The sequence below is a fragment of the Dromiciops gliroides genome, chromosome 6 (genome assembly GCF_019393635.1).
Source record: "Dromiciops gliroides isolate mDroGli1 chromosome 6, mDroGli1.pri, whole genome shotgun sequence".
In the NCBI taxonomy this organism is placed as follows: Eukaryota; Metazoa; Chordata; class Mammalia; order Microbiotheria; family Microbiotheriidae; genus Dromiciops; species Dromiciops gliroides.
The window spans coordinates 138,025,382-138,040,567 of NC_057866.1; positions in this window are offsets into that span (position 1 = coordinate 138,025,382).

The following is a 15,186-nucleotide window of genomic DNA, read 5'->3' on the forward strand; positions in this document are numbered from 1 at the left end:
AACCTCTTAGGTTCTTCCCACATGTAATAAAGTATGGTTATATAGAATCATAAATAAATTCTCAGTAATACCTTAGGTGTCTGACTATGTAGACCCAGATAAAACCCCTGCTCTGCAATGTGGTGATGATGCCTGTTGGAATGAAAGTAGCCTGGGCACTATGAAGAAAATCTAAGATTATATCTCTCCCTTTTCTTCCCTGTCTGTCTCTATTTCTGTCTTATCTCTCTCTCTCTGTCTCTCTGTCTCTCTCTGTCTTTGTCTCTCTCTCTCTCTCTCTCACACACACACACACACACACACACACACACACACACTGGCAGAAGAATGATATCAACTAGTGCATGTCTAAAACTAAGAGTAATTCTTCATTTTCCATCAGCAAATCTGCTTGGATTTGCTTCTTTGGAAGACCATACCCTACCCAGGATAAACTGATCATGTGAAACCTTATCACCATCCTGATTGACTCAGTTTTTGATATTCAGTATTGCACACCTCAAACTCCCTCAGTTGCTTCTCTTCTCTGTTTGGAGGGCAGAATATTAAATTCCCACCAAAATCTTCCTCTATAGGAGGCTGGGATCTGATCTTTTCAGGTAACTTTCCATCTTCCATAATCAGATCTGTCTGGTTTTAACTTCAAGATATATCGCACCTACTGACTCCCCCTCCCACATAATGCTGGTTTCCTCCCCCTCTTTTCCTTTTGTGTGTTTTCTTCCTCCATTAGACAGTAAGATCTTTAAGGGAGGGAACTGTCTTTCTTTTGTTATATGTATCCTCAGTGCTTAACACATTGCCTGGCATATAGTAGGCATTAAATAGCTGTTTACTGAATTGAAGTGCTATTATTATACATAATGGAAACAAACAAGCATTCTTTCCAATAAAATTAGGTGTGAAACAAGGATGCTCATTGTCACCAGTTAGATTTGATACAGTGCTAGAAATGCTGGATCAATAAGGTGAGGCAAAGAAATTGAATGAATAAATATAGGAAAAGAAGAAGCAAAATTATCATTTTTTTTCCTTTGGGGCATTGAGGGTTAAGTGACTTGCTCAGGGTCACACAGCTAGTAAGTGTCAAGTGCCTGAGGCCAGATTTGAACTCAGGTCCTCCTAAATCCAGGGCTAGTGCTTTATCCACTGCACCACTTAGCTGCCCCCAAATTATCACTTTTTGAAGATGACACGATGGTGTATTTAGGGACCCTAATGAAGCAACTTGAAATTTAAAGTGTAACTTTATTTAACTTTTAGGACATGAAATAATTGTCCAAAATGATCAATATTTCTGTATTATTTGAAAACCTACCATGAAGAGATAGAAAGAACACTTTCATTTAAAATGACAGAATTTATAAAATGTTTGTGAGACTACCAAGATATATATAAATATATATGTATATGTGTGTATGTGTGCATGTCTGTATATGTATATATGTAAATATACATATATAAGAACTATATAAATATAAATATTAGCACAAATTACTACATACAGAAATAAAGATGCACCTAGTAAATAGGGAAAAAATGGTATTTGCTCATGGGTAGAGCCAGTCAATATAATAAAAATGACAATCCTACTTAAATTAATTTGTGTAGTTAATGACTTAACAATCAAACTACCAAAGAATTATTTACAGAACTAGGAACAATAGTAACAAAATTTATATGGAGGCAGAAATGTTCAAGAATTTCATGAGAAATAATGAAGTGAGAACAAAAAGAGCGTAGTAGAATCAAATCTCAAAGTATACCTCAAAACAATAGTTCTCAAAATAATTTAATACTAATCAAAAATAGATATCAATCAGTGAAAATGATTAGGTACACAACATATCAAAGCCAACCTACCTAGTATCCACATATTTGATAAATACAAACAACAGAGGTACTGGGACAAGGGCTCACTATCTGACAAAATCTACTAGAAAAATTGGACAGCAATATGGAATAAATTATATTTATGCCAACCGCTCACATATTATACAAAGGTAAAATTATCGGTACATGTTATAGATATGAAAAGTTACATCATTAATTAAAGAAGTATTAGAGGGGCAGCTAGGTGAAGCAGTCTATAAAGCATGGGCCCTGGATTCAGGAGGACCTGAGTTCAAATCTGGAATTTGACACTTACTAGCTGTGTGACCCTGGGCAAGTCACTTAACCCTCATTGCCATGAGGGGAAGGCTGAGGAACATTAGAAAAAGTACGTCTTAGTTATATGAATAGGAAAAAGTTAAAGAACAAACAAAGAATAGAGAGAAACAGAAAACAATAGAGGAGATAATTTTGATTAAATAAAATTTTAAAAGTTGTTATGGGGGCAGCTAGGTGGTGCAGTGGATAAAACACTAGCCCTGGATTCAGGAGTACCTGAGTTCAAATCCAGCCTCAGACACTTGACACTAACTGTGTGACCCTGGGCAAGTCACTTAACCCCCACTGCCCCGTAAAAAAAAAAAAAAAAAAAAAAGTTTTTATGAAAACAAATCCAACACATCTAAGAATAAAGGGGAAACAACTGGTTAAAAAAAATCTTTGCGAAAAGGTTTTTTCCGATAAATGTTTAATTTCCAAGTTATATGAGGAACTGATTCAAATTTTCTGATTAATATCCTAAAATTAGAAAGAAGCAGTTCCTAAGGGAAGAAAACCACACTATAGCCATATGAAAAACTGTTCCAAATCACTACTAATTAGATAAATGAAAATCATACCAATTCAAAATTGAACTTTATATCCATCAAGGATGGCAAAAGAGAAAAATGATAAATTTTGTAGGGACGGTATGGAAAAAGGTACATCAATGTACTCTGGGTTGATCTGTGAATCCTGAAAAGTAATGTTGAATTATACCAAAAAAAATAACTAAATAGTGAGTGTCCTTTGACTCTTCTATATCCCTGGTAGTTCTATAGCCAAAGAAAGATCAAGGAAAAAAGAAAATGCCCTATACAAAAAACAAAATAAAACAAATACAATTTTTATGGCAGCTCCTTTTGTAGCGGCAAAAAATGCAATGCCCATCAATTTAGTGGAGATAATCTTTAACTCTTTTTAATACTAAAAACAAAACATCAATAACACTTTAAAAAAGAAGAAAACGAATCAAGTATCTGCTTGCAAATGCCATAAAGTATGTCCCAAGCAGAATGGCAACTCATCTTCAAATAAATTACTTTCATAGGAAAACAAATCAGTTTTTGAATAAAGGTACACTTATGGGCAGAAAATTTGACTTCCTTGAGGCTGCTATTGTGGGAGCCTCTGGTGGGAAACAGAATTTAGCAGGCTTTGGCCAGGGAGGAGTTACTAATTCTCTCTTCCCTTTCATTTTCAAATTGCTAGAAAGAGAAATATATAAATTTTCCCCTTTTGTCTTATCATCATCTATTCTCTCTTCAGTTTTTTGGGGTTTTTTTGCAATCTTGGTTTCATCCCCCACCATTCCACAGAAATTGCTCTCTTAAAAGACCATACTGAAGATGGCGGAGAGGAAGCAGCAAGCTGCCTGAGCTCTCCTTCTGTTCCCTCAAAACGAACATTAAATCAAGCCTCTGGACGGATTCTGAAACTACAGAACCTGCAAAGAGACAGAGAGACACAGTCCTCCAACCAGAGATAATTTAGAAGACTTCAGGAAAAGGTCGGTCTGACTCGGGCAAAAGGGAGGCCCAGCGCAGGGCAGCAACCCAGCGCCGAGGGGGTCGGGGCAAATCAGCAGGAGCTGCGGGTCACAGCCGAACAACTGAGGCTCCCGGAACCTGGTTCAAAAATCTGGTGGCCAAGAAGGACAGTGGAAAAACTTACCTGCACCGGCCGAGAGGGCCACGAACGGCGGGATCAGACACCGGGGTCTGGCGCCTGGCTGGCCGAGCACAATCAGACAGGAAGTGCAGGACAGGGGATCTCCACACACCATAAAGGCCTCAGAGTAAAAGCCCGGTCACACAGCACCTATACACCTGCACAAGAAGCCCAAAACAGGGACCCTGGTGCCCCCAGAGGAGACCTCAACTTAAAGAATGAATAAATAAGCTGCAATAATGAGTAAGAAGCAAAAAAGAGCCCTCTCCATTGAGAGCTTCTGTATCAATAGGGAAGAAGCCAACACAAACTCAGATGAGGACAATAGCCTCAAATTGTCTACATCTGAAGTCTCACAAGGGAAGGTGAATTGGTCGCAAGAACAAAAAGCCTTCCTGGAAGAGCTCAAAAAGGATTTTAAAAATCAATTGCAAGAGGTAGAAGAAAAAATGGGGAGAGAAATGAAAGCAACACAAAAAAACTATGAAAAAAGAATCAGCAGCTTAGAAAAGGAAGCTGAAGAAAACAAAGCCTTAAAAAATTCACTTGGCCAAATGGAAAAAAAGCTGCATAATCTCACTGAAGAAAACAATACCTTAAAAAATTCACTTAGCCAAACGGAAAAAAAGGTACATAATCTCACTGAAGAAAACAATACCTTAAAAAATTCACTTAGCCAAATGGAAAAAAAGGTGCATAATCTCACTGAAGAAAACAATGCCTTAAAAATTAAAGTGGGACAGTTGGAAGAAAAGGAATCCATGAGACACCAAGAATCGGTCAAGCAGAATAAAAAAAATGAAAAAATAGAAGAAAATGTGAAATACCTCATTGGAAAGACAACTGATCTGGAAAACAGATCGAGGAGAGACAATTTGAGAATCATTGGACTGCCTGAAAGCCATGACCAGGAAAAGAATCTAGATACCATATTCCAGGAAATTATTAAGGAGAACTGCCCTGATATCATAGAATCAGAGGATAAAATCATCATTGAAAGAATCCATCGATCACCTCCTGAAAGAGACCCCAAAAGGAAAACTCCAAGGAATATTGTAGCCAAATTCCAGAATTATCAGGTGAAGGAGAAAATACTCCAAGCAGCCAGAAAGAAGCAATTTAAATATCATGGAGCCACAGTCAGGATTGCTCAGGACCTGGCAGCTTCAACATTAAAGGACCGCAAGGCTTGGAATATGATATTCCGGAAGGCAAAGGAGATTGGATTGCAGCCGAGAATCTATTACCCAGCAAAAATGTGCATTTTCTTTCAGGGGAAAAGATGGACATTTAATGACATTGGGGACTTTCAATCTTTCCTGGTGAAAAGACCAGAACTGAATAGAAAATATGATCTCAACATACAAGACTCAAGAGAAGTTTAAAAAGGTAAACAGAGGGGGAAAAAAAAAAGTTACCCTATTAGGTTAAACTGTTTATATCCCTACACAGGAAGATAATACTCATAACTCTTAAGAACTGTAAATGTATTTGGGCAGAGAGAAGGACTTTATATAGAGGGTATAAATATAAATTGTCTTTGATGTGATGATACAAAAGAATTAAGGAGATAAAAAGGGAGTCTATGGGGAGGAGAGGAAAGGGGAGGTGGAATGGGATGAATTATATCATATGAAGAGGTGGAAAAAAACCTATTATAATAGAGGGAAAGAAAGGAGGGGGGAACATGGTTTCAACCCTATTCTCATTAGATTTGACTCAAAGAGGGAATAACATATACGTTCATTGGGATAAAGAAACTTAACTCACTCTTTAGGGAAACAAAAGGGGAAGGGAAAGGGGGGGACTGAGAAGGGAGGACAAAAGCAAGGGAGAAAAGGGTAAAGAAAAGAGAGGGGGGTGATAAAAAGGGAGGGCAGATTGGGGGAGGCAGGGGTAAGAAGTAAAACGTCGGTGAGGAGGAATAGGGTGAAAGAAGGGGGGAAAAGTACAAAGGGGGTAAATAGAATGGAGGGGAATAGACAGTCAGTAATAATAACTGTGAATGTGAATGGGATGAACTCTGCTATAAAACGGAAGCGAATTGCAGAGTGGATTAAAAACCAGAACCCTACAATATGCTGTTTACAAGAAACACATTTGAAGCAGAGAGATACACACAGAGTAAAGGTAAAAGGCTGGAGCAGAATATATTATGCCTCAGCTAAAGTAAAAAAGGCAGGGGTAGCAATCCTTATCTCAGACAAAGTGCAGGCAAAAATAGATCTCATTAAAAGAGATAAGGAAGGAAATTACATCTTACTTAAAGGTACTATAGATAATGAAGTAATATCAATATTGAATATGTATGCGCCAAGTGGTATAGCATCCAAGTTCTTAGAGGAGAAGTTAAATGAGTTACAAGAGGAATTAGATAGTAATACTATACTAGTGGGGGATCTGAATCTCCCCCTCTCAGAATTAGATAAATCTAGCCAAAAAATAAATAAGAAAGAAGTGAAAGAGGTGAATAGATTACTAGAAAAGTTAGACATGATAGATGTCTGGAGAAAATTGAATGGGGATAGAAAGGAATATACCTTTTTCTCAGCAGTACATGGCACATTTTCAAAAATTGACCATGTATTAGGGCACAAAAACATCATAGTCAAATGTAGAAAGGCAGAAATAGTAAATGCATCCTTCTCAGATCATGATGCAATAAAAATTACATGTAAGAAAGAGCCAGGGAAAAGTAGAATGAAAATCAATTGGAAACTAAATAATTTCATTCTAAAGAATGAATGGGCCAAACAAGAAATCATAGAAACAATCAATAACTTTATCCAAGAGAATGACAATAATGAGACAACATACCAAAATCTATGGGATGCAGCCAAAGCAGTGCTTAGGGGAAAATTTATAGCTCTAAATGCTTACATGAATAAAAAAGAGAAAGAGGAGATTAATGAATTGGGCATGCAACTTAAAAAGCTAGAAAAAGAACAAATTAGAAATCCCCAATTAGACACTAAATTAGAGATCCTGAAAATTAAAGGAGAAATCAATAAGATTGAAAGCAAAAAAACTATAGAACTAATCAATAAAACTAAGAGCTGGTTTTATGAAAAAACCATTAAAATTGATAAAATACTGGTTAATTTGATTAAAAAAAAGAAAGAAGAAAACCAAATTACCAGTATCAAAAATGAAAAGGGTGATGTTACCACCAATGAAGTGGAAATTAAAGCAATAATTAGGAAATATTTTGCCCAACTGTATGCCAATAAATTTGACAATCTAAATGAAATGGATGAATATTTACAAAAATACAAACTGCCCAGGTTAACTGAAGAGGAAATAAAATTCTTAAATAAACCCATATTAGAAAAAGAAATTGAACAAGCTATTAATGAACTCCCTAAGAAAAAATCCCCAGGGCCAGATGGGTTTACGGGTGAATTTTACCAAACATTTAAAGAACAATTAATTCCAATATTATACAAATTATTTGGAAAAATAGGTGAAGAAGGAGTTCTACCAAATTCGTTTTATGACACAAATATGGTGGTGATACCAAAACCAGGCAAAGCAAAAACAGAGAAAGAAAATTATAGACCAATCTCCCTAATGAATATTGATGCTAAAATCTTAAATAAGATATTAGCAAGGAGATTACAGCAAGTGATCACCAGGATAATACACTATGACCAGGTGGGATTTATACCAGGAATGCAGGGCTGGTTCAACATTAGGAAAACTATTAACATAATCAACCACATCAATATGAAAACCAACCAAAATCATATGATTATCTCAATAGATGCAGAGAAAGCTTTTGACAAAGTACAGCACCCATTCCTAATAAAAACACTAGAGAGTTTAGGAATAGGGGGAGCTTTCCTTAGAATAATAAACAGTATCTACCTAAAGCCATCAGCAAGTATTATATGCAATGGAGATAAATTAGAGGCCTTCCCAATAAGATCAGGGGTGAAACAGGGATGTCCATTATCACCCCTATTATTTAATATTGTCCTAGAAATGTTAGCTTTAGCAATCAGAGAAGAGAAAGGAATTAAAGGAATTAGAATAGGCAAGGAGGAAACAAAACTATCACTCTTTGCAGATGATATGATGGTATACTTAAGGAATCCTCGAGAATCAAGCCAAAAATTACTTGAAACAATTAACAACTTTAGCAAAGTAGCAGGATATAAAATAAATCCACATAAATCATCAGCATTTCTATACATGACCAACAAAGTCCAGCAGCAAGAGATAGAAAGAGAAATTCCATTTAAAGTAACGGTAGGTAATATAAAATACTTGGGAGTCTACTTGCCAAGACAAACCCAGGAACTCTATGAACACAACTACCAAACACTCTTCACACAAATCAAATCAGATCTAAATAATTGGAAAGATATCAATTGCTCATGGATAGGCAGAGCTAATATAGTAAAAATGACAATACTGCCTAAATTAATTTACTTATTCAGTGCCATACCAATCAGGCTACCTAAAAATTATTTTATACAGCTAGAAAAAATAATAACAAAATTCATCTGGAAAAACAAAAAATCAAGAATATCCAGGGAAATAATGAAAAAAAATTCACAGGAAGGTGGGTTAGCGGTACCAAACCTGGAGCTTTACTATAAAGCGGCAGTCATCAAAACTATCTGGTACTGGCTAAAAAATAGAGTGGTAGATCAATGGAATAGGCTAGGCTCAGGAAATGCAGTAGTAAATGACACTAGTAATGTAGTGTTTGATAAACCCAAAGACTCCAGCTTCTGGGATAGGAACTCAGTATTTGACAAAAACTGCTGGGAAAACTGGAAGATAGTATGGCAGAAATTAGGCTTAGACCAACATCTTACACCTTATACTAAAATAAGGTCAAAATGGATACATGATTTAGACATAAGAGGTGATACCATAGGTAAATTAGGAGAGAAAGGAATAGTGTACCTATCAGATCTTTGGAAAGGAGAACAGTTTTTGACCAAACATGAGATAGAGTATATTATAAAATGCAAAGTGGATGATTTTGATTATATTAAATTAAAAAATTTTTGTACAAACAGAAGCAATGCATCCAAAATTAGAAGGGAGGCAGAAAGCTGGGAAACAATTTTTGAGGCCAGTGCTTCTGATAAAGGCCTCATCTCTAAAATATATAGGGAATTAAATCAAATTTATAAGAATCCAAGTCATTCCCCAATTGAGAAATGGTCAAAGGATATGAACAGGCAGTTTTCTGATGAAGAAACCAAAGCTATCTATTCCCATATGAAAAAATGCTCTAAATCTCTAATGATTAGAGAGATGCAAATTAAAACAACTCTGAGGTACCACCTGACACCTATCAGATTGGCTAAAATGACAAAAAAGGAAGATAATAAATGTTGGAGAGGCTGTGGGAAAATTGGAACACTAATGCATTGTTGGTGGAGCTGTGAGCTGATCCAACCATTCTGGAGAGCAATTTGGAATTATGCCCAAAGGGCGATAAAGCTGTGCATACCCTTTGACCCAGCAATCCCACTTTTAGGTCTTTTGCCCAAAGAAATCATGGAAGGGGGAAAGGGACCCACATGTACAAAAATATTTATAGCTGCTCTTTACGTGGTAGCAAGGAATTGGAAGTTGAGGGGGTGCCCATCAATTGGGGAATGGCTGGACAAGTTGTGGTATATGAATACAATGGAATACTATTGTGCTGTAAGAAATGATGAGCAGGAAGAGTTCAGAGAAACCTGGAGGGTCTTACGTGAGCTGATGATGAGTGAGATGAGCAGAACCAGAAGAACATTGTACACAGTATCATCAACATTGAGTGTTGACCTACTGTGATGGACTATATTCTTCTCACCAATGCAATGGTACAGAAGAGTTCCAGGGAACTCATGATAGAAGAGGATCTCCAAATCCAAGAAAAAAAAGAAAGAAAGAACTGTGGAGTATAGATGCTGATTGAACCATATTATTTCTTTTGTTTTGGGTGCTGTTGTTTTTTTTTTTCTATTTTGAGGTTTTGCATCACTGCTCTGATTCTTTCTCTTGTAACAGGATTAATGCAGAAATAGGATTAATGTTATTATGTGTATATATATGTGTGTGTATATATATATCTATATGTATATGTATAGATATATATAGATATAACCTATATCAGATTACCTGCTGTCTAGGGGAGGGGGGAGGGAGGGGAGGGAGGGAGGGAGAAAAATCTGAAATTGTAAAGCATGTATAAACAAAAGTTGAGAACTATCTTTACATGTAACGGAAAAAATAAAATATCTCAAAAAAAAAAAAAAAAGACCATACTGACCTTTTAATCATCAAATCCAAAATCTTTTTCTTGGTCCTCACAATCTTTGACCTTTCTGCAGGTTCTGGCAAAGCAAATTATAAATACAATATAGTGAAATACTTTGTCCCAAAGAATCAATAGAAATCCATACAATTATTTGTACAAGAAAAAAATGAGAGTATTATTGTTAGGAGAGATTTTAGAGATCAATAATCCCCAAACCTAATATTACAGAGATGGAAATTGAATCTGGGACAGATTTTTTTATCATCTGAGTGCCTTTATTGATACTTTCTCCTCACTTGTACTTGGTATTATAGCATTCTTTTGGTTTTCCCTTTACCTCTATGACCATTCCTACACATATTTTTTTCCAAGAGCTTTCCTTCTTCCCATGTCCTTAAACCGTTCCTAAATTGCTGTTCTTAATTGTATTTTCTTCTTTTCCTAGAACCTCTCACATATTAGTCAATTATCACTATAGTTTCTACCAGAAATCTCTATGTGTATATTCAGTCTAAATCTATTATTTAAAGATCCAATCTTTCTTGAATGACATTTTACTCTTTCATCATCTTATTGAACATCTAAACAGAAGTAGCTAGATGGTACAATTTTTATGTCACAAGACAGCAGTTATGAAGAAATGAATTTAAATCTGGCCTCAGACAGTTACAAACTGTGTGACCTTAACCAAATTATTTAGCTTCTCTTTGCTTCAATGTTCTCATCTGTTAAATGGGGATTATAATAGCAGCTGAATCACAGAGTTGTTGTAATGATTGAACAAAATAATATTTGTAAAGTGCATAGGACAGTGGCTGGCACATAGTAAGAGCTTAGTTTTTGCTTAGTATATCTACCACCACCACCATCATCATTAACACCACCACCATTATCATGTGTCCTTCAAATTCGACATGTCTGAAAATGAGCGATTCCTCTTTACTTCAAATCCTGTCTTTACTTTGAATCCTGTCTTTACTTCAAATCACTCTTTCAGACTTCTTTTTGTTTATGGTACCACCATATTCCCATACAAAGAGGTTTTAAACTTTTTAGTCATCTTTGGCTTATCCTTCTCATTTGACCCACTCATTCAATAAACATCCAAGTCCTATAAGTTGTAATTATGAAGTAGTCACACATATCTCTTCTTTTTTCCCATTCCTACTACCACTACATTAATTCAAGTCATCATTACTTCTAGCCAAGACTATTTCTGCAGTAATAAAGAACTACTTCTCTAAGCCACGATTACTTCTGTAATCTCCTAGCTAGTCTATCCTCTTCTAGTATTTGCTCTAATTTAGCCCATACATTTCAATCATATTAAAATTCTTAATGCATAGATCTAATCATACCACTTCCCAGCTTTAAAGTCTTCAGTGACTCTCCACTGCTTCCTGAATAATATCAGTGCTCCTTATTTTAGTATATAAGGGCTTCTACAAATTATTTGTAATCGAGTTTTCTCTCCTTATCCTATACCACTCTAATTGACTTATCCTATACACTACTCAAGTTTAACTGTACCTTTTTTCTTTCTTTTCTTTTTTTTTTTTGGAGGTGGGGCAGAGCAATAAGGGTTAAGTGACTTGCCCAGGTTCACATAGCTAGTAAGTGTCAAGTGTCTGAGGCCAGATTTGGACTCAGGTCCTCCTGAATCCAGAGCCAGTGCTTTATCTACTGCACCACCTAGCTGCCTCAAACTGTATCTTTTTCATAAAGCCTTGAACCTTCATGTCTACATGCAAATTCCTCCCCCTCTGCTAATACTGTTTGAAATTGCATACATTATTCATGAATGTAAACAAATATCACCTCTTCTGTATAGCTTTCCATGATGCTCAAGTCAAAAATGATCTCACACTTTTGAACTCCCATAGCATTTTGTACTTCTTATGTACTCATACCCAACTTTTAAATTATATTTCTTTTTTCTACGTTTTGTCTTCCTCCATAGAGTATAAGGGTCTTGAGGGAAGGAACCATGGTGTCCCTGTTAGCACCTGATATAATACCTTTATAATACAGGATATAATTAATAATATAACATAACATACAACATGTATATGATATAATAATTCAGTATATGTTGGGTATATAAAATACAATTAAATGATTGATAACTGAACAAACAGCTTCATTGTAAAATGTCCAGTGATATCACTGAAAGGAGTAGAAAGTATTACTGATCATCAAGAAGAGGGGCAAAAATTTTATCTCTTTATGATATTATAACCATAAAGAAACTATTTTTACTTCCATTTATTTGTTCCCAGTATGGTCCAATTACAAATGAGGCTTGTAGAGAGAAATGTTCTCTTTTATTTACTTCATGTTAAAAAAAATGCTTCACCTTTACTATACATAAAACACTGTATTTTTTTCAAAGATGTATCATAGCTTTTCATTTTAGTAGAAAATAATTCATATCCCTGTTTTCTGTCTCCCTCAAGTCTGAGTCACTTTCCCATATCAGATAAAAGATTAACTTGGCTGGCCTGAGGCAGGCCCAGGTGGTGCCCTCATGCTTGTCTTATGCCCATATTGCCTCACACCTGCTGAATGTTACTTCATTCTGTTCTTCTTCATAACAGTGCTATAATTGCATTACTAATAATAGTAGTCTCACAGGTGGACACATGAAGCTGAAGTCTGTATTTCAAATTGGTACTATTTGTCTTTGATTGGTTGAAAGCATTTCCCCAATTTGAAACTGAGACCTGTTCTCTTTTCTCATAAAATATGAACGAGCAAAACAGTACCTTTCCCTAGAATAGCACATCCTCCTAAGATTTCTATATCAAAGATGTAATTCCTGAGAGTGAAAGGAAGAGAATCTACATCAAGGTGGGTGAATGACTTTCTTTTATGATTTCATCAGTGAGTTTCTAGTTGTTTGGAAGTGAACTTTTTCCTAAGGAAAAAAAGCTTGTAGTGATGACCACAACAATGAAATTTCAGTGAACTCTGGGATAGAGAAAAAAATACTGGTAAAAAAATGCAAGTACCATTTTAAGGTAATATATATGTAATATGCTAAAGGATCATTTAGCTCTAAGAAACCATATAAGATTAGTGTGTACTTGGGATGTGGCACCAATAATAAACTAAGGCTATTAGAACTAGAAAAAGTCTTTAAGAAGAGATCATCTAGTCTGACACATTCAATCTTCAGAGAAGAAATTTTCATACTTAGAAAAGATAAATGACTTATTAGGCCTTGAACAAGTGGCTTTTAAAAAATCTTTTTTATAATTATGCTGATTGATCCAATTACAATAAAAATGCTATGCCTGGGAAACTATCATCTTCACACACACACACACATTGTAGTCCCAATAAAAAAAAAGTCCCTTGATTCTCTGGTTCTAGTCTTACTGGGGTTATAAAACCTTAAAATTGAATATAACTACATAGTGTTACCATTAGTGCTACTCAACTAAACTGCTGAGTTAACTGTTGATTGTTTTGAAAGATAGTCCTGCTAAAATTCACATTACTAAACCCATTAAGAGGAGAAAAGGAAAAACTTGTGGTTCCCAGATGACAGGGATGAGTGCAGCAGGTAAAATAATGTAGTTTGGATTCAGTAAGATGTGTCTGATACTTAGCCATGTGACAATGACCAAGTCACTTAACTATGATAATTCTCAAAGGAATAACTGACTAACAAGGTTGATGTCAGAATCAATAGAGATGATCTGTAAAAAGAAATTCCATATTCTAAAATGATATGTCAGGTTTATTATTATAATAATGATAGATGATGTGACTGATATAGTATAGTCTAGTACATAGAGAACCAGCCATGGAATCAGGAAGACCCAGGCCAAATGTGGCCTCCAGTATGTACTGACTGTGTAATGGTGGATTATTTGCTATGCTGCTTTACATCAACTCTCTACTACCATAAGTTCCAAAAATAGTTGTTGATATGTATTGACAGAATGATGTCAGAATAAGAACATGTCTAGATGTTCACAAATATGTATAGAGCATATTATTATCCTGCACCTATCATTGAAGGGAATGGTGTCTTTTTTTTTCTTTTAGCAGGACAATGAGGTTTAAGTGACTTGCCCAGGGTCACACAGCTAGTAAGTGTCAAATGTCTGAGGCTGGATTTGAACTCAGGTCCTCCTGAATTCAGGGCCAGTGCTTTATCCATTGAGCCACCTAGCTGCAGGAATGGTGTCCTTTTAAACTTCTTTTTAGGTTCCTTTTAGTGAGGATGTACTTCCTTTACTTTTCCCCAACTCATATCTGCTTCCTCTGCTTGTTTTAATTTATTTTAAGGGAAAGATAAGCACATTCCCTGCGTGTGCTAATATTGGCTTCATTACTAAAATATTTGCATGTTTTGCCAGTGTTATCTCATTCCTATTTGCCTAAATGCTGAATACCAAATTATTCAAGCAAGTTAATAACAGATCATCCAGCACAATCCTAATTAGTTTGTGAACTTACCAACAACTGAGATGTAGCACTTTGGGATGGAAGCACCTGCTGAACCCTGAGATGGCGTGCTATCACTTGTTTGGCTTGCCTCCAAAGTCTAATGAACCTGTCATTTTTTTTTATTATGCTCTGTGAAGCTTCTAATCCTCTTCCAAGTTTACTGCATTGAAAAAAATCAACTTCCACATGTAATGCATTTAATCTTATCTCCCCCCTCCCATCCAAACCACCATAATTTTTAGCATAACAGCCTCAAGGGGCAGCAAGCAGGCAGAGTTGATAGAGTGCTAGACCTGGAGTCAAGAAGACATCTTTCTGAGTTCTTCAGGCCTCAGATACTTAATAGCTGTGTGATCCTGGGCAAGTCATTTAACCTCACTTGCCTCAGTGTCCTCATCTGTAAAATAAACTGGAGAAGGAAATAGCAAATTACTCTGTTGTCTTTGCCAAGAAAGCCACAAATCTTGTTGTGAAGAGTCTGACTTGACTGAAATGACTGAATGGCAACAAATGACCTCAAGAGAAAAGGGAGCTTTGTCTCCTTATTAATGAGTTTGGAATATCAACCCATAACAAACATTTGGTGAGACAAAAGGATGCAAGATAGAGCAGTAGCTATCCTCACATCCGTGAAG